The sequence below is a fragment of the Camelus bactrianus genome, chromosome 1, assembly GCF_048773025.1.
Source record: "Camelus bactrianus isolate YW-2024 breed Bactrian camel chromosome 1, ASM4877302v1, whole genome shotgun sequence".
NCBI classification, from domain to species: Eukaryota; Metazoa; Chordata; class Mammalia; order Artiodactyla; family Camelidae; genus Camelus; species Camelus bactrianus.
The window spans coordinates 106,545,125-106,563,622 of record NC_133539.1 but is presented as its reverse complement, the minus strand read 5'-3'; the positions used below and the strand labels follow the sequence as shown (position 1 = coordinate 106,563,622).

Genomic DNA, 18,498 nt, shown 5'->3' with positions numbered 1-18,498 from the left:
TCTTCTCAAGTTCACATGGAACATTCATCAGTGTTCCACATTCCAGGTCATAAAACGTGCCCTAACAAATTTGAAAGAATAGAAATCACACAGAGTATGTTCTCAGACCACAATGGAATTAAACTAGAAATTAATAATAGCTGTTGGAGGAAATAGAAAATAAATTAAATAAATGGAAAGATACTCCATGTTTGAGGTCAGGAAGGATCAATATTGTTAAGGTGTTAATTCTTCCCAGTGTGATCTATAGATTAAACACAATTCCAATCAAAATCCCAGCAAGCTATTTTGTGGATATCAACAAACTGATTCCAGAGATTATATGAAAAGGCAAGAGACCCAGAATAGTCAACACAGTGCAGAAGAATGACAAAGTTGGAGAACTGACACTATTGACTTCAAGACTTACCGTAAAGCTACAATAAGCAAGACAGCATTTTAGTGAAAGAATAAACACATGGATCAATGGAACAGAATAAAAAGTGTAAAAATAGACCTATACAATGTAGTCAACTGATCTTTGACAAACTGGCAAAGGAAAGTCAATGTAGAAAGAATCGTCTTTTCAAAAAATGGTGCTGGAATAATTGGACGTCCATTTGCAAAATATAAATAAATCTGGACACAGACCTTGCCCCTTTCACAAAAATTAACTCAAAATGGATCATAGACATAAATGTAATCTGGAAAACTATAAAACTTCTAGAAGAAAACATAGGAGAAAACCTAGGTGATCCTGGGTTTGGCAATGACTTTTTAGACACAACAGCAAAAGAATGATCCCTGGAAGAAAAAATTTTGAAAGGCTGTTAAGAGAATGGAAAGACAAGGGAGAAAATATTTGCAAAGCACATATCTGATAAAGGACTTTTATCCAAAATATACAAAGCTCAACAATAAGAAAACAACCCAATTTAAAAATGGGCAAAAGATCTGAACAGATCCCTCACCAAAGAAGACATACAGATGGAAAGTACACAGATGAAAAAATATGCTCAACCTCATTTGTCAGTGGGGAATTATAAATTAAAACAATATTGAGATTATTCTACACACCTTTTAGAATGGCTAAAAATTTTTTTAAAACCTGACAGTGTTAAATGCCAGTGAAAATACAGAACAACAGGGACTCTCATTCATTGCTGAGGGGCTTGCAAAATGGTATAGCCACTTCAGAAGACAGTTTGGCAGTTTCTTACAAAGCCTAACATAGTCTTAGCATATGATACAGCAATTGTGCTCCTATATATTTACCTAACTGATTTGAAAATTTATGTATATACAAAAATCTGCATGTAAGTGTTTATAGCAGCTTTATTCATAATCACCAAAAATTGGAAGCAACCAGAATGTCCTTCCATAGGGGAATGAACAATCAAACTGTGTTACATCCATACAATGGTACCTGTAAGACACAGCATTGCAAACTGGGTCTACTAGATGCAAGGGATTTTTTTTTTTTTTTTTTTTGCCTTAGGGAGGTGGTTACTCAAGCTCTTGAATCATTTGAAATCTCCCTAATCTCCCTTAGAATTTAGTCCCTCCAAATCGAATCCAAATCAGATACTAAACTCCTGCCAGCACACTGAAACAGAAAAGACTTTTTATTCACTCTGAAAGGGTCAGAGTTCTGACCATGTGGTCTCTCCTATAAAATGCAGTCACAACTTTGCCAGGCTAAACCACAGAAACAAATTTAGGGGACACATGACTTTCTTGACACCTTAACCTTACACCTATTGTACCCTGTAATTATTAATAGAAACTCTTTACTTTCAAAAGTGTGTGATTTGGACAATATGGAACCTTCTCAATTTTCCCTCAAATGAATTGCCCCAACTTTTTATATCTTGATTTAACGAAATTTCCATCTTTCACTTATTTTATGACATGGGTCAGTGATTTAATTGTTTTCTTCAAAGATACCTGTTTTCATTAAGCCTGCCCTAAGGGAGGTACTTTTTTGGTTTGTTTGTTTTGCTTTGTTTAACACAAAAAGTTCTAACTTTAAGGGTTACTGCTGTGTGTTAGAGTCTGAAGGACTGGAAGTAAAAAAACAAAACAAAACACCTTTTCTCCTGCAAGTCATGTTCATTGCCACAAGGTGGTGGTTTACTTGAGAGAAACCCTTTTGGGATCCAAACTGAACATCAGGAACATTTTCTCTATTAAAACACTTCAGACTTTGTAAAACAAGAATGAACCAACTCGCTTTAAGAGCAAATCAGAAACCAAAGCAGATTGTTTCCCCAGACAACTTCTAGTCTTTCATGTTAGATGAGTGTGTTACATATATCTTTGTCTAGGCTGACAAGTCTCTCTGCTTCCAGGTATTACATTGTCTTTTTCCAGAAGTAACAGCACGTCCCCACTGTACCTTGCCCTGAGGAAAGCAGCTGGGAGCAGCAGAACTGGGAGCTTTCGAGTCTGACAGGCTTGGGCTGGGTCCTGGACCAACCACCTACTACCTGTGTGAGCCTTCAACTTCCTCATCCTTGATTTCCTCGTCTTTAAAATGAGAAGTATAATATCTTCCGTTCAGGGATGCTGGGAAGAGAGATCATGTCTTTTAAAGTTTCTTGACAGCAAAGCTGTTATTGGTGGTGGTGTTAAAGTATCATGTTCTTAGTGTAGGATGGTTGCCTGGAGGCGGCTTCCCAGTCAAGGATCATGATGTCCACTCCACCCCTGGCCGCCAGAGGGAGCCATTTGATTAGTTTTCCTCAGTCAGAGTGTCCATGGTGTTACTTTGGAGCCTAAGTGGTGAAGTGTCAGATGTGGAATCCTCCACTCTCTGCCCTCTCGTGGCCAGCTTGATGTTACACGGTGGATTTCATGACCAGAGATTTTAAAATTTTTGATGAGACTTAATTTATCTCAAGTTTTTAAATTCTCTTTATGGGTTTTTTTTTCCCTGAGAGATCTTTTCCTAAGGAGTTTTTACCTACCTCCAGGTCGTGGAAACATTCCCTTTATTTTCTTGCAGGAATTATTAAAAATTATAATATTAGAAATTATTTTAAACTTACAATAAAAGAACTTACTTAAAATTTACATTTAAGCCTATGATCCATCTCAAATTCACTTTTTCAGTGACATTTTAATTGAGATAACTGGAAATATATACAGCTGTAAGAATAACACAGAGAAATCCTTTGTACACTTGGCCCAGTTTCCCTCAATGGCAACATTTTGCAAAACCATAGTCTAATATCACAGCCAGAATAGTGACATTGATACAATCCACCTGTCTTAGTCAGGTTTCTCTGGTTTTAGTTGTACTCACCTGTGTGTGTGTGTGTGTGTGTGTGTGTGTGTGTGTGTGTGTTTTAGGTTCTACAAAATTTCACCCTATCTTGGTTCCTGTATCCACCACCACAGTCAAGACTCTGAACACAGGATCCTTCGTGTTGTCCTTTATAGTCAAACCCACGTCCCTTCTGTGAATCTCTCTCCCCAGTCCCCAACCTCTGGCAACCACTATTCCACCCTCCTAAAATTTTGTCATTTGAAAAAATGATCTATAAATCGTATCACACAGTATGTAACCTTTGGGGATTAGCTTTTTGTTACTCAGCATAATTCCCTGGAGATCCATCTAAGTTGTTACATGTATCAGTATTTTGTTCTTTTTAATTGCTGCATATTCCATGGTACGATTGTACCAATGTTTCAAATCAGTTTTTGTGTGGGATGTGAGGTAGAAGCCAAGGTGCTTTTTTTTTTCTCTTTCTCCATATGGACTTCTGGTGGTACGAGCACCAATTGTTGAAAAGATTTTCCTTTACTCCATTGGCTTGCTTTGGCACCTTTGTCAAATATCAGCTGGTCATATGTGTGAGTTTGTCAGCACTCTCTAGTCTGTTCCACTGGTCTATTTGTCTATCCTTATGCAAGCACTTCTCTGACTTGATTATTATTGTTGTATAGTGTTATGGGCTGAATGCTTGTGTCCCCTCAGAATTCATATGTTGAAGGGGGGAGGGTATAGCTCAGTGGTAGAGCACGTGCTTTGCATGCACAAAGTCCTGAGTTCAATCCCCAGTACTTCCATTTTAAAAATAATTAATTAAATAAAGAAATCTAATTACCTCCCCCTCAAAAAAAACAAACCAAAAAATTCGTATGTTGAAACCCTAATCCTAATGGGATGGTATTTGAAGGTGAGGCCTTTAGGAGATTGTTAGATCATGAGGGTGAATCCTCCATAAATGGGATTAGTGCCTTTATAAGAAGAGGCCAGAAAGCTGGCTAGCTCTCTTTCTGTCATGTGCAATCCTAAAATTTGTATGGAGCTACAAGACCATGAATAGCCAAAGTCATCTTGAGGAAGAAGAACAGAGTTGGAGGCATCAAGCTCCCTGATTTCAAACTATATTACAAAACAATAGTAATTAAAACAGCATGGTATTGGGCTAAAAACAGACATATAGATCAGTGGAATAGAATGAAGAGTGCAGAAATGAACCCATGCTTATGGTCAGTTAATTTACAACAAAGGAGCCAAGAAAATACAACAGGGAAAGGATAGTTTCTTCAATAAAAGATGTTGGGATAACTGGACAACCACAAACAAAAGTTTAAAACTGGACCAGCATCTTACACCATACACAAAAATTAACTCAAAATAGATTAAAGATTTTAATGTAAGACCTGAAATCATAAAACTCCTAGAAGAACACATAAGTGGTGAGCTCCTTGACATAAGTCTTGGTAATGAGTTTTTAATCTAACACCAAAACAAAGACAACAAAAGTAAAAATAAATAAGTGAGACTAGGTCATACTAAAAAGCTCCTGCACAGCAAAAGAAACCATCAACAAAATGAAAAGGAAACCTACTGTATGGGAGAAAATTCTTGCAAGTCACATGTCTCAGATAAGGGGCAAATATCTAAACTATACAAAGAATTCATACAACACAATAGCAAAAAAAACCTGATTTTTACATGAGCAGAAGATATGAATAGGCATTTTTTTTTTCAAAGAAGACATATAGGCAGCCAACAAGTACAGGAAAAGATGCTCAACATCATTAATCATCAGGGAATTACAAATCAAAACCACAATGAGTTATCACCTCATACCTATTAGAATGACTTATCAAAAAGACAAATGTTGGTGAGGATGTGAAGAAATGGGAACCCTCAGCACTGTTGGTGGGAATGTAAATTGGGGCAGCTGCTATGGAAAACAGTATGGAGGTTCCTCAAAAAAAAAACTACCATATAAGCCAGCAGTTCTGCAGCTGGGTATTTATCCAAAGAAAACAAAAACACTTGAAAAGATACATGCACCCTCATGTTTATTGCAGTATTATTTACAATAGCCAACATGTGGAAACAACGTAAGTCCAATGGATGATTGGATAAAGAAAATGTGGTATGTATATATATATATATATATATATATAATGGAATATTATTCAGCCATAAAAAAGAATGAAATAATGCTATTTGCAGCAACATGGTTGGACCTAGAGATTATCATACTAAGTGAACTAAGTCTGATAGAGAAAGACAAATATCATATGATATCACTTATATGAGGAATATAAAAAATTATTCAAATGAACTTATTTACAGAACAGAAATAAATTCACAGACATAAAAAACAAACTTATGGATACCAAAGGGGAAACAGGGGGAGGGATAAATTTGCATTTTGGGATTAGGAGTTACACACTACTATATATAAAATAGATAAACAACAAGGACCTACTGTATAGCACAGGGAACTATATTCAATATCTTGTAATAACCTATAATGGGAAAAAAAATCTGAAAAAGAATATATATATGTATAACTGAATCATTTTGCTATATACCTGAAACATTGTAAATCAACTATACTTCAATAAAAAAATAAAAATAAAAAATGTAGGCAAAACATTATCTCACATACATCTCAAAAATGTTCTCCTAGGGCAGTCTACCCAAGCAATAGAAATAAAAGCAAGAATAAACAAATGGGACCTAATTAAACTAACAAGCTTCTGCACAGCAAAGGAAACCATAAGCAAAACAAAATGACAACCTATGGAATGGGAGAAAATTTTTGCAAATGATAAAACTGACAAAGGCTTGACCTCCAGAATATATAATCAGCTCGTATGACTTAATAAGAAAAAAACAAACAACCCAATCCAAAAATGGGCAGAAGACCTAAATAAGCAATTCTCCAAGGAAGACATACAAATGATCAATAGGCACATGAAAAAATGCTCAATATCACTAATTATCAGAGAAATGCAAATCAAAACTACAATGAGGTATCACCTCACACCAGTCAGAATGGCCATCATTCAAAAACCCACAAATGACAAATGCTGGAGAGGCTGTGGCAAAAAGGGAACCCTCCTACACTGCTGGTGGGAATGCAGTTTGATGCAGCCACTGTGGAAAACAGTATGGAGATTCCTCAAAAGACTAGGAATAGACTTACCATATGACCCAGTAATCCTGCTCCTGGGCATATATCCAGAAGGAACCCTACTTCAAAAAGACACCTGCACCCCAATGTTCATAGCAGCACTATGGAAAGACATGGAAACAGCCTAAATGTCCATCCACAGATGACTGGATAAAGAAGATGTGGTATATTTATACAATGGAATACTATTCAACCATAAAAAAGACAACATAACGCCATTTGCAGCAACATGGATGTCCCTGGAGAATGTCATTGTAAGTGAAGTAAGCCAGAAAGAGAAAGAAAAATACCATATGAGATCGTTCATATGTGGAATCTAAAAACAAGAAAATAAATAGAAAGCAGAAACAGACTCATAGATATAGAATACAGACTTGTGGTTGCCAGGGGGAAGAGGGGTGGGAAGGGACAGACTGGGAGTTTGAAACTTGTAGATACTGACAGGCATATGTAGAATAGATAAACAAGATTAGCACAGGGAAATATATACAAGATCTTGTGGTAGCTCACAGTGAAAAAGAATGTGACAATGAATATATGTATGTTCATGTATAACTGAAAAATTGTGCTCTACTCTGGAAATTGACAACATTGTAAACTGACTATAACTCAGTAAAAAAAAAGAAAGTGTGATATATATATATAATCACACATGCGCGCGCGCACACACACACACACACACACACACACACAATGGAATATTATTCAGCCATTAAAAAGCGAAATTTTGCCATTTGTGACAGCATGGATCGACCTCAAGCACATTATGCTGAGTGAAGTAAGTCAGACAGAGAAAGACAAATACTGTATGATCGCTCTTACATGTGGAATCTAAACAAATAAACAGCAACAACAACAAAAAAAAACCCAAGCTCATAGACACAGAGAACAGATTGGTGGTTGTCAGAGGTCGGGGGTGAGGGGGTGGGAGAAATGGGTGAAGGGGATCAAAATGTAAAAAAAAAACTAAACTTTTTTTTTTTAAAAGAGGCCAGAGAGCTAGCTAGTCCTGTTTCTGCCATGTGAGGACACAAGTCAGCCATCTACAACCTGGAAGAGGCCTTCACAGACCCTCTCCATGTTGGCTTCCAGTCATCTCTGACTTCCAGCCTCCAGAACCATGCAAAATAAATTTCTATTGTTTATAAGCCACCTAGTTTATGGTATTTTATTATAGTGACCTGAGCTAAGACAATCTGAGTCTTCAAATCAGATCATCTGTGTCCTCCATCTCTTTTCTTTCTCATCAAAATTACTTTGGCTATTCCACGTCTTTTGATTTTTAGAATGCCTGTTAGTATTTTCCAAAAAGGCTCGTTGGAAATTTGATTAGAATTGCAGTGAATCTAAAGATTAATGTGAGGAGAACTGAAATCTTAGTAATACTGAGTCTTGCAATTCGTGAATGTTGCATAGCTGTTCGTTGCTTACTCTTGAAATTTCAGCAATGTTTGAGAGTTGTTGAAAGTCATTTGTAATTTCATGTTTATTAATGCTATTATTAATGAAATTGTTTCTGTGTTTTTACTTCCTTTCCAATCATAAGAATACACTGATTTTTGTATATTGACTTTGTATTCTGAGACCTTGCTTAACTCACCTATTAGTTCTAGTAGTTTTTTGTTGATTGTGAGGCTGACTTGGAAAACACAGGCACAAAATGGAAGCAGCCTGTCTCTCTGAGCCAAATAACCTGCATTGGGCTGTGTTGCATTTTCTTCAGATCATAGAAGTCACTGGGGGTTCCCATCAAATTGCCGATCTGTATTGTGAGTCCCTGTGAGGCAGGCTGTCCCAACCACTTCCTAGTGACTATTTCATCCTGGAGCCTCAGGTTCCTGTCAGAAGCAGGACTATAAGGAGCCCTTTGCAGCCCACCACTCAGGCTTACTGAGAGGGTAAAGGAGCAGGCAAAGAGACATTGTGCACAACGTGGAGCAGTCTGATCACAGGTCCGTCCTGTCAGCAGCATTTCTCCCTGGGTGTCTCATGTTTCGGTACATTTTGCAAGTCAAAGCACTGATTGCCTTTATTCTCAACTATCTTTTCAGGAATACTGATACACCAAACCGCCTTGAAGGATAGAGATCATCTCTCCTTCTAAAATAGGGCTTACAGCCTTGGAAGGTAGAGAGCATGTCTCCCTTCCTAGTAAGCATGCTTCTCTCCAGTGTAAAAGCTTCGGTTTCTCAAAGCGCTGAATTCTTCTCCTGTAACACAGCCCACGCGTGTGGAGGATCACGTGGCTCTCTTTGCGTTGTCCTGTGGGAAATGAGGTTCAGGGAGCCTCTGCAGAAATGATAATACCCTGGTTTCTACTATTGCTGTGAAAATAACCTATCCCTCACCTCTGACCCGGGAATTTCATGTCCTCTGCCAGTGTCCATCAAACTATCGGCGAAGAACTTGTCAGCTTGCAAGTGGGATAAAATCTCAGACCTCCACGTTTCCTGGCACCTCCTGAGAGGTAATGAGCTTTGCCCCTTGATTGCTTAGGCTCTTCTGGGAGATTGGCGAGCAGGACCTATTCTCTGTCTAACTTCTCAGTAGAACACAACTCCTTGCATATCTATTTGGGCCAAAAAAAGAAACTTTTGAGGCAGATCTGAATCTCAGTCAAGCCTCAGAGATCTTGTTACCTAAGGTTTTGCTCCTCCAGTGTGTCCCCTGAATCTTCCTGAATGACTGCCCCAGACACCTAAGGTCTTTTGAGTTCTCTACACTTTGGTAACATTTATCTCAACCATTTGTGTGTATTTTGGAATACTACTGCATCCATATTTGTTCTAATGTAAAAATAACGTTTTAAAATCTGAACTATCAGAGATTTAGAATTTTTCTGTCATATTTGTGGACAGGGGTGATGCTACTGGATTTCAGAAAATTGGGCTAAATTAAAATGAGCCAATCTTACATTTCAGTTTCAAATTTTTCCTTTCTCTGACTTGGTATTATATTTCAAATACTAAGGCATGAAAACATGCGGCAACAAATGTTGATCATTTTCCCACTGTTTTGCAAGCTGGGGCTGGGGGTCATTCAGAAGTGATGCTTAGGTGCACCTGCTGGCCCCACACTCTGAGCTGCAGAATGACACTGAGGGTATCTTCTGTTGAAAGGCTGGTCACATGTTCATGTGGCAGGGAATGGCTCTCACCAAGCTCTGCTTCTTATCAGCTGCCAGGAAATGTTCATCAAAGGATTTTTTTCAATGAAGAAAGATTCTGATGCTTAAAATTTTATTTTTTTATCCTGTTCTCAGCCATTTAACTATGATGCGCCTGCATGTAGTTTTCTCTGTGCTTACCCATTTTTGGAATTCACCAAGCAACTTGAATCTGTGGATTTATGTCTTCTACCAGTTTTGGAAAACTCTCTGCCATTGTCTTTCTGGATATAGGTATTCCTCACTTTTTGAAAGTTCACTTTATGCCATTTTGCTTTTACAAAAGACCTACATTAGTACCTATTTTCACTAGTGGAAAGAAATCCAAAGAGGATTTTCACTTTTATAGAAAAAGGTGAAAATCGAAAATAATGTTCAGCATTTGTTTTGCAGCAAGCTGTTACAGAAGCAGCAAAAGTGGCATCGCCAAGCTCCTTCCCTGGGAACTACACTCAGCATCTCAGCACCAAGGCACCATAGCTTTGAACTGTGTCCATGAGCATCTGTGCTGTATCTCAATTTATTTTGTGCAGCCATTAACAAGATGTTTCCTAAGGTAACTGCTATTTCACCTTATGAAAAATTTCATAGAGATGCTCTACTTTCAGATAGTGGGGGAAACCAGTACTGCTACTGTTCCATTTTCTCTCTCTCCTTCTGAAACTCCAGTGAAAGAATGTTGGGCATTTGAATATGTCACCTTATCATTTGCTATCATCTCTTTTTCTCTCTATCTTTTTTCCCTCTGTGCTTTAGTTTCAATGTATTCTTTTGACTCAACTTCAAGTTCATTAATTTTGTGCTCAGTTTTCCATCTGCTGTTATCCAAGGAGTTCTTGATTTCAGTTATTATACCTTTTAAGTTCCAGAATGTTCATTTTACTTTTATCATTTTGGGGTTTTTGGGCAGATTCCACTTACCTGGTGACATTTTTCTCCTTTCACCTACTTTTCTATCTTTTCCTTCATTTTATTCAATATATTCATCTAAGTGTGGGTATCATGAAGTTTTAAAGTACAGTTCACCCTTCAGTGGCATGAATTTGAACTGCTCTGGCCCACTTACACATGGATTTTTTTCCATAAATATGCAGTCAACCCTTGGTACCCACAGTTTCCGCATCTGCAGATTCAACCAACTGCAAATTGGAAACTTAATACAATCTCTGCAGTTGGTTGAATCCACGGATGTGGAACCTGCAGATACTGGAGGACAGACCACAGAGCTTGAGCATCCCTGGATTTTGGTATCCGCACCAGGTCCTGGAACCAGTCCCCTGTGGATACCGAAGGATAAGTGTATAACACACATATAGTGAAATGTGTGAAGTGTGCTAATCATTAATGCACAGCTTGGTGAACTTTCACGTTTGTATATATCCCTGTAACAACCAGCCAGGTCAAGATACATCTCCAGCACTTCTTTCCCACACATGCAGTTATCATTCCTCTCCCCCAAGAGGTAACTACTGTTCTGACTTCAGTCACCATCAATTAGTTTTTTTTTTTACTGGTCTTTATATATGTTGTTGCATCTGGCTTCTTTCACTTAATATAATGTCTCTGCAATTCATTCTTGTTGTTTATGTATCGGTGCATCGTCCTTCATTCTTAGTTATTGCAGTAGAGTATTCCATTGCATATATAAACTACAATTTATTTATTCATCCTCCAGTGAATAAGCATTGGATTGTCTCCAGTCTGGGAGCTATTATGACTAAGACAGTTGTAAACATTGTTACACATGTCTTTGGTGAACAGACCTACTAATCTCTCTTAGATAAATACCTAGAAGTAGAAATGTTGAGTCTGAAGGTAGCTGTATGTCTAGTGTTAGTAGATTCTACTAAACAGTTTTTCAAAGCCATTTGTGCCAGTTATCAATTTATTACCTCTCAGATCCAAATCCATACTTAATTACCTGCTCTGTGCTGATGGAGCTGGGCCCTGCAAATATTTCTCCTTTGCCATCTGGCATGGTATTAAGGCTTGTCAGTAGGGAGCACTGGCAGCCACTGTAGAAGAAAGAGGCTTCTCTTCCTGGGTCTGATGTCTTACTTGGCAGGTTCCTGCAGCATGTGGCAGCCAGAAACACAAAGCCCATTTCCACAGGAAGCTTCCTCCAAAATCCCAGAGGCTGACTTTCCAATGCATTGCTCCTTTGGGAAATTTTCCAGCAGTTTCCACCATGTGGCACCCTTCCATGGAGGGCTTCTCTCAGCACCAAAAGAAATGTTTTCCAGTGAATTCCATATGCATGGACTTTCCACAAACTTCATCATCATCCAGTGGGGCATAGCTACATGGTCTCCAACAAGGTACGGATGTCAGCCTGGTGGTAGAAGGTATGGGACTCATGCAGATTTGTGCCTTCTTCAGGTGCTGCCTGAGCCCTAGCGGCTGTTCCAGATTTCTGCTGTAACTATTCTCTGCAGCTCTCTTTTCTCCTTAGTAGTTAGTCCCCTCTTATAATTAACAGTTCTTTATATTCAAATTCCCTTCTCCAAAGAACTGTGTAGTTTCCATATCCCGAGTGCACTCTGGCTGACACGTGGATATACATCTGACACTCCCGCCAACAGTGTACAGGAGTTCTGGTTCCTCCACAGTTATTTTCAAGTTCTGTCTACTGACTCCAGTATCTGAATGATCTATGTGTCTGCTATTTTTTCCTCTTGCTTTTCAATTATATGTTCATGCCTCTTCACAGGACTAGTTACTTTTTACTATCTGCAGATGTTGTGTATAAGAGGTAGAGAGACTCCAGATGATGTCATTTGCCACATAGAGTGTTCCCTCTTTCCTCCCTTAAGAGTCGGGGTCGGGGTGGTGGTGAAGAATGATCATCTCAATCCAGAGATGGGTTGAGCTGAGTTGGGCTTGGTTTTCAATTTTTGCAGGACTCAACTGATCTCTGGTTTACCCCTATTCCTCATATGTGGAATTTGACTGAGAGCCTTGCAGGTCTCTGTATCCTAAGCCAGGGGAGGCTGTGGAGAGTCAGCTCTGCCCTTCAGAAGTTCCCAGCCCAGCTATCTGGACTTTGTCCTTACAGAGCTTCAAAATCTGGCAAATCTCATGAGGCAGGAGCTGACCTTGTTTTTGAGGCTGACCCTTTCTTCTTGTGAAGACTTTATTTTCTAAGCACTATGGGACATTGGAAGATTTCACTCTGCTTTTTAGATGCATTCTCAGGCCCAGAACTTAGCACATGTCATGTGGAGAAAATTGGTTGTCTTTTTAAGGCCCCCGATTTCCAATTTGTCATCCTAAAACTATGTGGCCACTAAAAGCTTTGCTGGTTTCTCTTGACTCCATTAGAAGTCTTCCTTCTGGGCAAAAATTGATCATTAGCCAGTGCCCCAAATTAGCAAATGTCCTAGGGGAGGGGAGAAGGAACAGCTGGTGAGCCTCATCTCATTTTGTTGCCGGAGAATTGGCCTGCCACAGCTTACCGCGTCCTACCTCCAAGAGGAAATCGCTTAGGCTTTTGAAAATCAGAACTCTTTTCTTTTCAAACTATTATCCCTAGAATGTGTTTTCAAAATTATAAAGTATACCTTTCTTTCTAAAGACCTTTCTAAATTTCTGTCATGTCACTACACTGAGGCTCTAGGTATGAAAATATGGTTCAATGTTTTTCACATTGTAGGTCACAACCCATGGGTGGGGCATGAAATCAATTTAGTAGGTTTTGCTAGCACTTTCTAATGAAACAGAACAGACTAGAATAGAATAGATCAGAGTAACTGCACACAGTAACAAGAAATATTGTTTCATGAAATTTTTGTTTCACTTGTGTGTGTGTGTGTGTGTGTGTACAGGTTTGTAATGTCAAATCTATTTGTTCCTGTGGGTTGCAGGCCAAAGTGTTTAAAAGTCACTGGACTTTATTTATTAATGGAGACACTAGGGATTGAACTCAGGACCTCACACATGCTAAGCATGAGTTCTACCACCAAGCTATACCCTGTCCCCTGGACTTTAGTTTAAACAGAGGAAGAACTAAAGTGAGAAAAACAAATGATCACAAACAAATGTTTGCTGAACATGGACCACTTTGGGGAGAGGCTTGGCCATGAGGGGGAAGTGGGTTGATTGAAAGCTGCTCTTTGGCCACAGAGAGCAAGAGGGAGCCCATGTAAAGGATGAAGCACAAGCATCAGTAACCACAAGCATCAGATAAGAAAATCTTGTGAGGCTTAGCTTCTAATGGGGCGGGGGCAGGTGTGGCGGGGACAGAGCAGGGATCCGGGAGAGCTAATGATGAGAAACGGTTGAACCTGGGCTGGTAAAAAACCACAACCCTGAGAGAAGACTGTAGCTCTTGACACTAGATCACGGGCAGCCCAGGGGAACAAAGGCCTTGTACTTGGCACAAAAGAAAGGTCAGCTGAGGGGATACACAGGCGTGTAGTGGGGCGAGGCTCTTCTGCGAACCCATGGTTGCTCCAAAGTCAGCAAAAGATGAATTCCAGCCCCAGGCCTGAAGAGACTAGGACGGGGACAGGTGCTAATGTTTTCTTCCCATTCTCCCTGCTCCCTCCCGGCACCAAACACACACACAACTGATCTGCCTGCCGAGGCCACCTGACGCGGGGAAAGAGTGGACCCTGATTCTCAGTCCGCTGGTGGGGGAGGGGGGCAGTTGGGCTTGCGGTCTCCTTATGTCTAAGACAGCGGGTGACACCGTCTGCCTGGGGCATGGGGAGGCATGTAGACCCATCACTGTGCCCTGTATCTGGCACAAGGTGAGTGTTCTGGAGCTCAGAGCTCCCTTAACCCCAGGGACCACACTGGGGGCAGGGAGTTCTGGAGGAAGGTTGTACCACCATGACCTGGCTAGCTCCAGGGCCTGAAGTCCACAGGGCCTCCTGGGGTTGCTCACTGAATCCCCGGATGCCAGCTGGGGTCTGCTCTGAGGCATGGTGCTCAGCCAGGCTTGGGCAGAGAGGCAGGCACAGGGGGTATTGTGGTAGACCAGGCTCCTTTGTTCTTGTCACCGGGCAGGGAAGCTCTACTCTCAGGCAGCCGAGCAGCCCTCATCCTTGGTCTATTCAACAAGCTGTACCCAGGTCCCTCGCCTGCCTTAGACCTCGGGGCCTGAAACTTGGGTCTGAGCCCTTCCTGGGTTCTGCCTCCCGTCTGGCCTTCCACCATGCCCCAACCACTCCTGGTCAGCCCTGGTGACCTGCTGGAGTTTTTGGAAAGACTACAGCTCAATCAGACCTCAGCCTGTCAGGTTTTCTCTCTCCCTTCTCAGCCTAGTTGATTGGTCCTTGTCTTTCAGGTCCTGGCTCAATCATCACCTCTCACAGAAAGCTTGCTCTGGCCACTCGCCCCTTCCCCGCACTGCGTTAGATGCCCTTCCTCTGGGGTCCCTCAGGCCCTGGTGTTTCTCAATTCCACACCACTCACCCCTGGCCAGCGGTGCTCTGAATTTGCTGGGAGGCAGGACTTTGCACAGCACCACACATAATAGGTGTTCTGGCAGTGTTTGCTGAACGGGTGAACTTTTCTCCCAGGCCTCACTTTTCTGTTCAGTGACCCTCATCTCTAAAGCTCCTATCCACCAGGGACTGAGCCCTGCTTTATTTCAGGGCTCAAAGAGCAGAGGAGGCAGCCCAAATGGGACACGCATCCAGTGTGGGACTGAAGACCTCCGCCACAACCTGCAGGGTCTAATTTCATTGTTAGAGAATCCCAGGTACCTGTGTGTGATTACTAGCTGGTTGAGTTCCATTTCTCAGGGAGACAGATTACTAAAGATTTGTGTATGAAAGTGGTGTAAAGACAAACCTTTGACTCTTGTGCAAACGTTGTCTTAGCTCTAACTGAGGGCAATGTTCTGGCCCCTAAGCCAGTCAAGGCTCAGGAGAGGATGTCTCTTGAACAAGGGGGCCCACAAGGGGCTGACAGACAGGCAGGACCACAGACTCCTGCCTGTCTCCCCCAAAAGCTGTGGGAAATGGAAAAGGGAGGAAGAGGCAGGTCCTGTCCTAGGGCAAGACCAGCCAGTCAAGATGAACATCTGGCCCTCAAGCTCCCTTCTCAACCAGTTCTTTTACCCTCTATCAAGATGAGAGACACTTGATGGCACCCCAACCCCTCCCCCATGCCATGGGGAATCCAGGGGTCCAAGGAGCCTTCAGAACAGCGGGTGGGAACAGAATGCAGGGGGGCACAACAGCTCTCACCAAATCGCTGCATGAGTACCTGGGGTGCCAATAGAAACTGGCACCAGATTGGAAACCCCAGCATGACATGAAGGACTCGAGGCAGCAAGGCTTCCTGAGACCTGGGGTGGTGGGTGATGCTCTCAAAATAACTAGGGAATGAGGTGTCAGGTTGGTTCAAGTCATCATCAAGGGCCACCTACAAAAAGAACACCCTCAAAAAGGACACTGATAATCAAAACTACAATGAGATACCACTTCTCACCCCTCAGGATAGCTATAATTAAAAAAAAACAAAACAGATGATAGGTATTGGTGAGGACGTAGAGAGTGGAACCCTCATACATTGTTGGTCGGAATATAAAGTAATGCAGCTGGTTTGGAAAACAGTTTGAGGTTTCCTCAAAATGTTAAACATAGTTAGCATATGACCCACAATTCTAATCCTAGGTATATATACCCAAGAGAAATGGAAACATATGTTCATACAAAGACTTGTACACAAATATTCATAGCAGCTTTATTCATAATAGCCCCAAAGTACAAATCACCTACCTGTCCACCAGATGATGAAAGATAAACAAAATGTGGTGTATCCACACAATGGAATGCTGTTAGGTCCCGAAAAGGAGTGAAGTATTGTTCATGCTGCAACGTGGAAGAACCTTAGAAACATCATGTGAAGTGAAGGAAGCTGGGTCACAAAAGACCACATGTATGACTCCACTTACATGAAATGTCCTGAGTAGGCAAATCCAAAGAGACAAAGAAGATTAGCGGTTTCCAGGGGCTGAGAGGAGGGGGGAATGGGGAGTGACTGCAAAGGGGTTCGTTTTTTTTCTTTTATTTTAGTAGGGGGTGTTACAAAAATGTTCTGGGATTAGATAATGGAATGGAATTAGATGGTTGCACGACTTTATATACTAAAACTCACTCAATGTTTAAAAGATGGAATTTCATGGTATGTGAATTATAGCTCAATTTTAAAATAAAGGGAAAATGACGCCGATGGAGAGGAGTTAGCGGAACTGAAACAGTGAAATGGATCACCCGTGTCGCCTGTCCCCATCGCCTCCATCTGAACGAACTTTAGCCCCAGGAACCCGGCACCAAGAGGCCTTGGGAGAAGCGACGCTGCGGGCAGGATCTAAGAAGAAACACAGCCCGAGATTCGAAGGGGACGCGATTAAGGTGGCGGCCTGGGATCGCCTAGGACGGGGGAGGCGTCTGCAGGCTACGAAGTTGGCCGGGCCGGAGCGGAGATTTAAAGGCTGGAGCGCAGAGGCTCTTAAAGAGGCCAGGGCGAATTCCCATTCGGTGTCCACCTTAAAGCCAGCTCCGCGGCGCCACGGGTCGGACCCGGGTAAGTGCGCGGGGCCGCGGGGGAGGCGGTGGCGCCGGCCTGGTTCCGTAGTTCGGCCCGCGCGCCCTGCCGGCTCCGGGGAGCTCAGCGCGGGTAGCTGGGACCTCGCGGGTCGTGCGTCCTGGGAGCCGGGGACCCGCGGGGGTGGCAGGGTCGCGGCGCCGGGCCCGTCCTCCCCTGCGCCCGCGGCGGCGGCGCTCTATTTTTAGCTGGCGCTGTTGCAATATAAGGAATGCGCGGCGCGCCGGGCGCTCGGGGCGCGCGCGGGCCGCGCGGTCGCTTTAAGGAGGCGCCGGGGCGGGGACGGCCAGAGCGGCCGGCGGGCCGCGGGCGGGGAGCCGTCAGTCCGGCTGCCGCAGGGCCCGGCGGGCGCGGAGCTGCCTTCTGGCCAGCGCGGGCATGGAGGAGACGGCCTGAGGCCGGAGCCGAGCCGGGCTGGAGCGCGCGGTGAGCGGTCGGGGCAGCCTGGGAGGGGAGGGGGCCCAGCCGGGCGCTTTGTTCCGGGCGGGAGGTGTGGCCGTCCCGGGCCCGGCCGCGCTCGCCGCGGGTGGACTGAGCTCCGGGGTTGGCGGTAAGCGGCCTTTGGCCCCGACCGCGTAACGGTGTGCGATCGAGAAATCGGCCAGGAGCGAGACCCCGGTCGGAAGGACCTGCCTACCGCCCAAAGAGCCCCTTTCATGGTAACCGCCCTTGCGTTCCTTGTCTGCCCTGGCGAGAACCCAAGGGGAGGTGGGAGGCGGGATTCTGGTGGACGTGGGGTGGGGGGGTTCGTTCTCCTTTTAAAATGGCGTTAACGAGGGCGGGGATCCTCCATCAGAGTTGTCAAATTCTTCTTAATGACCAAAAGGTGCTTTCTTGATAAACAACCCTTCACTGCGCCAAGGGCTCGGGGCTCTGGTCACAACTGGGGCCCGGTTCATTCATTGACCGGACCCGGCAGGGACGCCCACCGTGTGTGGGGCACAGTGCCAGTTCCTGCGCCTCGGAAGGTAGGGGTGCAAAGTAAGCGACAGCCCAGCGTGGTCCCAGTACTGAGATCAGGGAAGCGCATTGTTGGAGCAGACAGAGTGGAAGGTCAGGGAAGGCCTCCTAGAGGAGGTGATGCCTGGCAGGAGCATGGGCACTGAACACGCAATTAGACTCTGTGGCCGAAACGGAGGTCTGTGTTGGCCAGGGCCAGAGCCGAGTCTGAAGAGGTGGACAAGGGCCACTTCATCCGGGCCCTGATCCCTGAGCTCTGGGATTGCCCCTCCTCCCCCACGGGTCCCTCCTCCTCGCCAGCTTCCTTGGGATAGAATGGTTCTTGCCCCTCTAGAACTCACCCTCTGTCCTGGACCTGACCAGAGAAGCAGACTGACAAGG

The 18,498-nt window shown here is 43.3% G+C and overlaps 1 protein-coding gene and 1 non-coding gene across 6 annotated transcripts in view; both read left to right on the top strand.

The window, feature by feature from the left end:
- The first annotated feature begins 3,980 nt into the window (after positions 1-3,980).
- Positions 3,981-4,053, top strand: TRNAA-UGC (transfer RNA alanine (anticodon UGC)). Its single transcript has one exon. It is a non-coding gene; the product is annotated as a tRNA-Ala (tRNA).
- Positions 4,054-16,902: 12,849 nt separating this feature from the next.
- The window catches only part of MRAS (muscle RAS oncogene homolog), a 56,040-nt gene continuing 54,444 nt past the window's right edge, over positions 16,903-18,498 (top strand). Inside the window, exon 1 of one of the 5 annotated variants that reach the window (XM_045514729.2) lies at positions 16,903-17,136. The gene's annotated coding sequence lies outside the window, so the exon portion shown is untranslated. Of the gene's footprint in view, positions 17,137-17,382; positions 17,584-17,654; positions 17,817-18,498 lie in introns of those variants that run through there. The other 4 variants (XM_074370698.1, XR_012509277.1, XM_074370711.1 and 1 more) reach the window with 4 other exon arrangements.